This window comes from Otolemur garnettii, unplaced genomic scaffold, assembly GCF_000181295.1.
Source record: "Otolemur garnettii isolate 467f Iridium unplaced genomic scaffold, OtoGar3 scaffold00005, whole genome shotgun sequence".
Classification (NCBI taxonomy): Eukaryota; Metazoa; Chordata; class Mammalia; order Primates; family Galagidae; genus Otolemur; species Otolemur garnettii.
The window spans coordinates 35,203,429-35,210,367 of record NW_003852400.1 but is presented as its reverse complement, the minus strand read 5'-3'; the positions used below and the strand labels follow the sequence as shown (position 1 = coordinate 35,210,367).

The 6,939-nt window shown below is 41.7% G+C and overlaps 1 pseudogene; it reads left to right on the top strand.

Annotated features, from left to right (window-relative positions):
- Nucleotides 1-219: 219 nt before the first annotated feature.
- Nucleotides 220-1,062, top strand: LOC100941929 (annotated as a pseudogene).
- The last annotated feature ends 5,877 nt before the right edge of the window (nt 1,063-6,939 follow it).

The window sequence follows — 6,939 nt, the reverse complement described above, 5'->3', positions numbered from 1 at the left end:
AGCCTCACTGCAGAAGCAGTAGCCCAAAGACAGAAGAAGAATAAGCTTCGTTGGCAGTGATTTTCACTGCTGTGGCACAACTGGTGTGCTGTGAGAGGATCTTAGGTGTGCTGTGAAAAGTTTTAAGAATCATAAATTATTTTTGAAAGAAGTTCAAAGCACAACATCAAGGGAGGTGTCACAGTTTTCCACTTAGATCAACAACTTCAAATTCTTACCATGGAAAATTCAGAGAAGACAGAAGTGGTTCTCCTTGCTTGTGGTTCCTTTAATCCTATCACCAACATCCAGCTCAGGTTCTTTGAACTGGCCATGGACTAAATGAACAGAACATGAAAATACAGAGTGATCAAAGGCATAATTTCTCCTGTTGGTGTTGCATGTGATAAGAAAGAGCTCATCCCTGCCCATCACTGAGTTATAGTAGAACTTGCCATCAGGAATTCAAAGTCGCTGGAAGTTGATACGGGGGAAAGTCTTCAGAAGGAGTGGCCAGAGACTGTTGAGGTGCCAAGACACCATCAAGAGAAACTGGAGGCCAGTAACTGTGACCACTCACAGAACTCACCTGTGCTAAGAGGCCTGGATGGAAGAGGAAGTGGACTGACTCAAGGCAAGATTCTAGACAAAAGAAATCCTTAGATCCCAAACCAAAAGATATGCTGACAGTAAGGAAAGTTGCTGTGTGGGGCAGATTTATTGGGGTCCTTTGGTGTCCCCAATTTGTGGAAAAGTGAGGATATCACCCAAATCATCACAGATTATGGACTCATATGTATTACACGGGCTAGAAGTGATGCTTGGAAATTCATCTGTGGATCTGATGTGCTGTGGAAGCACAGGAGTAACATTCACCTGGTGAACGAGCAGATCTCTAATGACATCTCGTCCATGAAAATCCAGAGAGCTCTCAGGAGGGGCTCGAGCATCTGCTACTTGGTGCCAGAGCTTGTCCAAGAATACATTGAAAAGCGTAATTGGTATAGCTCCAAGAGTGACAACAGGGATTTGCAGGTCATGCGAGCTCCTCTGCAGAGAAATACTGCAAAAGCCAAGGCATAGGAGCTCTATGGTGGGTATTTTGGACTTCCCCTTTTTTGGGATTTGAAACAATTTTGGTATTAGCAATTGGGGAAAAGAATTATGATCTTGTTTCATAAACTAAAGCTTAAAAGTTTGGTTGGTAAAAATCAGTGGTAAATTTAAATCAGGGTATTCTTTTTTCTTTTTATCAGAAGTTGCTAAGATGAATATTTTCTGTATGTTTTATTTATTTTTAAAAAATGATTGTACAGGGTAGTGCCTGTGGCTCAAGGAGTAGGGCTCTGGCCCCATATACCAGAGGTGATGGGTTCAAACCCTGCCCTGGTCAAAAAAAAAAAAAAATTGTACAAATCTTTTTGTCTTTAAATCAATAGATAGGCAATACACTAAAACAAGAAGAATTTTCAGTGGAACTAACTGCAGCAACTTGGAATTCACCTTAGAAAAGCAAACATTGTAACCTAATCCTAGGTACCCTCATATTAATCCAAAATTAAAAAAAAAGAAACTAGCAATAAGTAAGAAAGTCATCAACAACAACAATAGCAAAAAACGTAGCAATTATAGCCCAAGAATATGGGAAAAGGGGAGAGGGAGGGGAGGGGAGGGGGGAGGATGGGTGGAGGGAGGGTGATTGGTGGGATCAAGCCTATGGTTCATCCTATAAGGGTACATGTGAATCTTTCTAAATGTAGAATATAAATGTCTTAACACAATAACTAAGAAAATGACATGAAGTCTATGTTAACCAGTTTGATGAAAATATTTCAAATTGTATATAAAAACAGCACACTGTACCCCATGACTGTATTAATATACATAGCTATGATTTAATTAAAAAAAGAAAACAAAAAAAAAAAAGAAGAATCTTGACTCTGACACATAAAAGAAGCAAAAACGTGAATAGCAAAAGTCCATTTAAAATTCTAACTTTGGCGCAGCACCTATAGCTCACTGGTTGGGGTGCCGGCCACATACAATGAGGCTGGTGGGTTCAAACCCAGCCCAGGCCAGCTAAAGCACAGTTACAACTGCAACAGAAAAATAGCTGGGTGTTGTGGCGGGCGCCTGTAGTCCCAGCTACTTGGAAGGCTGACGCAAGAGAATTGCTTAAGTCCAGGAGTTTGAGGTTGCTTTGAGCTGTGACACCATGGCACTCTACCCAGGGCAATAGCTTGAGACTCTATCTCAAGAAAAAAATATCTAACTTTGGCTAGGTGCAGTGACTCACACCTGTACTCCCAGTAATTTGGAAAGCTGAGGCTGGAGTATCACTTGAGATCAGCAGTTTCAGACCGACCTTAGCAATGTAGTGAGACCCTGTCTCTATTCAACAAATAAATAAATAAATAAATAAATAAGCTGGGCATGCTGGTCAGTGTCTGTAGTCCTAGCTACTTGGGAAACTGGAGAGGGAGAATCACTGGAGCCCAACCAAACTCCTTTGGAGTGGGAGATTGCGGTAAGCTATGATGACAAAACTACAATTTAGCCTGGGCAACAAAGTGAGGCCAAGTCTCAAAAAAAAAAGTCCTAGCTTTATTAATGAATGGAACTGACATTACATTTGTGCTTATTGCTGGGTAATCTGCACTGAGGGTAAACAAAGGAAGGAATTCTTAAAATGCCCATCTTGTAAATTGCACCATTAATCAGTCATCTCTATTTGCTCAAAATAAAGGTCTTGAATATGCCCAGCAAAAGATAAAAATAAAATGAAATAGGAGAGGGTTCAAGGTGCACTTGGAGCCATTAGTCTTTCTTTGGGGGCCGAGGAGAAACTGCTGATGTGCTCAATCTTTATTCCTGCAAAACAAAAGAAAGGCAAGGAGGCAGTTACTTAAGGGAATGGGGAGTAGAGTTCAAGATCTTCTGAAACTTATATCAAGGGAAGCAATTTTAGTCAGTACATTTCCTCATACTTTAATGTAGTACTGGTACTCAGAGCTTCAAAAGTTGAACCCCGACTCAGTTGCCACAGTTTACAAGATCAGAGACAAATGACTTTAGATACCTTTTCTATCAGAAGTTAACAAATTCATACCTTCTCCGATAATATGAAAATACGTGCTATTCAAAGTGTCGCTTTGAGACAATCAAGGATAGTGTTAGAAATTGCAGGGCTCAATTGCTGGTAGAACCATTGCATCCAGTTTTAGAGCGTTCCATGTACAAGTAATGGCTATGATGGAAACAGGGTACTTTCCTCTGCAGTACCCATTGTCCTAAGTAAAATTCTGCGTTATGGAGGTTGAAGTGCAGACTTCACAGGTAGGGTCTGATTCCCCAGAATACCTCAGGAACACTTCCTGGTGACAGTATAAGACCTGTAGGGATGGTTTTTATGTCTTCTGGAGGGCCTCCCTTTGTCTATAGGGTGGTCCTAAACCTCAGCAGGCCTCAGGCCTCCCTACATATTCCACTCCAGCTGTTCTGAGCAGTTCAGCACTTACAACTCCAGAGCTTGTGTCTCCATGGCCTGATACATGCCACTTTCTCCCTGCTTGTTGCTGGTACAAGCTGACGCTTTTCAACACTCATATGTCTCTTCCACTATGAAGCTTTCCACAGCTCTTCTGGCTTCGGCCAGTCTCAGTCTTTTGGCCTCCCACAGGCTTTGCACACACTTTATGATAGCACTCTCCACCTGGTTTTAAAAATGATTCTTTCATGTTTCCCACTCTAGACCTGGAGCTGTTTACCTAGCACCTAGCTGGTCTCTGTGAGTGATTACTGGCCTGAAATGTACCTAATGGGAGCTGGCATCATTCCACTTTTCCTGATCTGCTTTATGTAATTTGTCTGTGGTGAATCTGGCTTTACCTTATCTGTCTCATAGAGCTGTTTTGATGATACCTGCAAGTATAGATGGGAGGCTATTGGTTAATAGCCTATGATTTTGCTATTTTGTGAGTAAATTATCAATCAGGAAATTGGCGCTTTTCTCTGCTGAAGGCTTGGGGAGGACTCAAGGAATTCATCAGCATGTATTATATGATGATTTTGCTTGGAAAAGTCAGACCTAAAAAAACTTAGGTCTTCCAAAGGAGTTCAATCTTATCTGGGAGATAATATGAGCTAAGTGTTAAACTGTGGGTGATGGGGTTACCTTGAAATGTGACACCTTGGCATACTGCTTTTTAAAGCAGGTCATGGGAGAGGTCCCCCTGGCCTCAAGGGAGAGGTCCCTTCCTCTCCCTTGAGGAAAGGAGCATCTTTTTTTGTTTTTTAAATTTCAGATTAATATGAGGGTACAAAATTTTAGGTTACAATGTTTGTGTTGTTAGGCAAGGTTCCTGTTATTGCAGAGCATGGTGGCTCATACCTGTAATCCTAGCACTCTGGGAGGCCTTGGTGGGTGGATCATCTGAGCTCAGGAGTTCAAGACCAGCCTGAGCAAGAGTGAGACCCCCATCTCTAAAAATAGCTGGGTGTTGTGGCAGGTGCCTGTAGTCTCAGCTACTTGGAAAGCTGAGGCAGGAAGATCTCTCGAGCCCAAGAGTTTGAGATTGCTGTGAGATATGACACCATGGCACTCTGTTGAGGGTGACACAGTGAGACTCTGTCTCAAAAAAAAAAAAAAAAGTTCCTGTCGTTGTTGTGTCCTCTACCTAAGAGGTGTGGTATCTACCCTTACATTGTGCCCATTCAGTGGGAGCACACCCATCCCCCCATCTCCTCCCTCCTTCCTATCAACTTGAATTAAATTGAATTTTCTTCTTATCCAGTTTAATATAAAAGATATAAAGTCCCCATGTTTTTAATGGCTGAATAGTACTCCATGGAATACAAATGCCACAGTTCCTTAGTCCATTCATTGGTTGATGGATACTTGGATTGTTTCCATATCTGGGTGATTATAAATTAGACTGTGATAAGTAATCTAGTGCAAATGTCCTTATGATAAAATGATACTTTTTCTTCTAGGTAGACACCTACTAATGGGATTACAGGACTAAATGGAAGTTCTATTTTGAGTTCTTTGAGGATTCTGGAGCAGAGCATCTTTATCTTGGGAGATGAAGGGACACTTAAGGGCCCTGTGTACACACTAGACTCTCAGCAAAGACTGGATCACTGATACCTGTGTGAAATAGGAAGAAGAATGCTGGTAAAGAGGGTTATTTATTTCTACTTTGAAATGGCTCCACCCCTTCGGATGGTTAGCGTTTCTGTTTTCTACAAAGAGAACTCAGAGTTCCACCAATTTTGGAGCTCATAGAAAATCTTCAGAAAAATTTCAGAGAATTTCTCTAGTGTCTATCAGAGTCAGCTATCTTGGGGAGGCACTTCTCACTTCTTTGAAGGAGGCTATTGTTAAATTTTTATAGAATTACTTCTCTGAAGAGTGCGAAGTACTGAACTAGATGTACTAAGAACATGATTTTATTAATTTTTTTATCTGTATTTCTTGTGAAACAGATGAAGGAAGAATCCTTTGCATGCCTTTTACTATTTAGGGTCAGGAGCACATTTCCCCAAATGCCTTTACTACCCCTTTATGAGACCCAAGGTCTTACTGGTTCATGAGGAGAATTTTGCAAAGTATGTCCTAGGATGAAATATCAAAGGGGTTGGGATTAGAGAGGCTGCAGAGAGATTAAAGTTTCAAGTATTCAAAAACTGTTGTTTATCAGGAAGTGGACAAGCCTGATGACTTTGGAACTTAGAGCACTAATGAGAAAGCATCACTTTATTTTTGTATTTGACATTTATTAGACTCCCTTTATGTATTAGGTCCTGTGCAGTAGGCAGGAGGGATACAAAAGAAAAAACAGCAGAAACTGCCCCATCCCTCTCTGCAGTCCAGTGGGGGAGACAGAGATAGAGACAAATTGTTGGATACTTTGGACAGCCATAATCTAATGTGAAAGCCCCATGTGGGAAACAAATGCTTGAAGATTATTTGACGTATAAGGTGCACAGAACAAAGTGCTTACAGCGGCCAAATAGGAAAATGTCCCACACAGCTGCTTCAGAAGGTGCTCCTACAAACTAGTTAAGGGGGAAGCCTGGGAAGCAATTGTAGTCTTGCCCTTCTGGGCAAAATTTGGCCTGACTCAAGTTCAAGGTCTATATAGAGAACACAGCCTCTTGTCTGCTCTATCTCCTCACCATAGCCTCTCACACCTAGAGGAGCATGTTTAAGTGGGTGGCAAGGTCCAGGAACATTCATTGTGTCGGGGTTTTGTGGCTGGAACTTTTCTCTAAATACAAAGGGGCTGACCTGCTCTTGCTACCAGGGCGGGACCTCCTTGGTTCCTTCTAACTCAGGATATTCAATCATAGTTTCTCTGTTCTACTTTGCAAGGCTGGGGGTTGGGCTAAAATGGACCTGGTGGTGCTGCTTTTGGGCTGTGGAGACTTTGGGTGACTTGGTCAGCTTTGTCTTAGGTCTTTAGGATAAATCCTGTCTCTCCCCTCTGTTCCTAAACAAGCATCTCCTTGAGTTTATCATAAGAGCGAAACGATCTAGAAAGCTGACATGAAGATAAAAAAGAGGCCCAGAGGCTGTGAGGATTCCTGTGGGCCTTAGGTGGGCCTAAACCCTTGGCCTGCAAGTTCTACCACTATGCACAGGTTCACCTAGCTCAGCAGGAGGCTCTGTTGAGCTTTGGTACAAAAGTCACAAGAGAAGGCCACAAGAATAATAAGTTCCAACCAAAAATCCAGCCATTACACTTAACAAGTTTGAACAACAAGATGAAGAAGAGGGTGGGACCATGCCCTCAACCTGTTGCAGTTGAACAATTTAGGGTTGGTTGCCATAATTACTACTCTAGAAAAATTTCATAATGGAAAAATAATCAAAAGGACTCATTTTGGAATAAGTACAGTAGAACCTCCATAGTTGACTACCTTCTTAAGTTGACCTAATTTGCACAGACCAGACAT